Below are 1,016 nucleotides of genomic sequence, written 5' to 3'. Positions count from 1 at the left end.
TCTCGATCGTTCTCACTTCTAACTCTTTGCGGGCAAAATTTCAAATTTCACGGTTGGTTCGATCAACGCGTCACCGCAGCTGTACTGATTTAATATGCACGACGATAAAGTGGAAACGGACATCTCTGGGCTTAGCGACGAAGCTTCCATCCATCTACTGATAAGCTCTATCTTTGGCAGCCTTTGCGCAATTAATCACTAGAGATTGAACGCCAAAGCTTGACCCGGCACCAAAGGAGAGAACAAAAGAGGGAGCGTGTATGGCCTTATGGAGCGTTTCCACTGCGGTGGGTGGGGCTACTGCTGGAGGAGGCGCTGTGGGGACCACACCTCACGCGTCTGGCGTGCGGCGGGGGCCACACCTCACGCGGCCGGCACGCGGCGGGGGCCACATGTCATGAGGGGCGGCGGGCGGCGGTGGACAGGTGTCATGGGACCTGGGCTGCGAGGACACTTGTCACGCCGGCCGAGTCATGGGCTTATCATAAGTAGGGTCTGCGGCGCAACAAACGAGGTGACTTTTAAATAGCATGCATTGATAGTTTTATTTATGGGATACGTGCACACATGTCCCTATGGAAAATAAGTATATGAATATGACTCCCTATAAAACCATATGCTTATGAGTCCCAATAAAATAAGTATATTAAGATGGAACCACTGGTACAACATAGGGGGCAGTTGGGAAGATATACCATTTGGGGTAGAAACTCCCTTATTTCCTTTTAAGTAGATGGTAATTTTTTTGAATAGAGATGCCACGAATATAGAATTCGTCATTCGACTGACATATTCAGGCCGCACGCTAGTGAAAACACATGTTGGCACTCCAATTATCATCTTGATGAGGGTGGCGACAGTACCTCTCGCGCACAATAAAGACTCGTTTATACGACGCCAATGCATATGAAGTTGACTCTATGGATGCCCGTGAGTCCATCGCGCTTTCACCATAAAAATAATAATAAGAAAACCTCGCAAGCTTTACACCAAAGACAATGGCGCACAATGGTGGA

The sequence above is a fragment of the Triticum dicoccoides genome, chromosome 2A (genome assembly GCF_002162155.2).
Source record: "Triticum dicoccoides isolate Atlit2015 ecotype Zavitan chromosome 2A, WEW_v2.0, whole genome shotgun sequence".
Classification (NCBI taxonomy): domain Eukaryota; kingdom Viridiplantae; phylum Streptophyta; class Magnoliopsida; order Poales; family Poaceae; genus Triticum; species Triticum dicoccoides.
The sequence above is the reverse complement of the archived record's forward strand: the minus strand, read 5'-3'. Positions refer to the sequence as shown.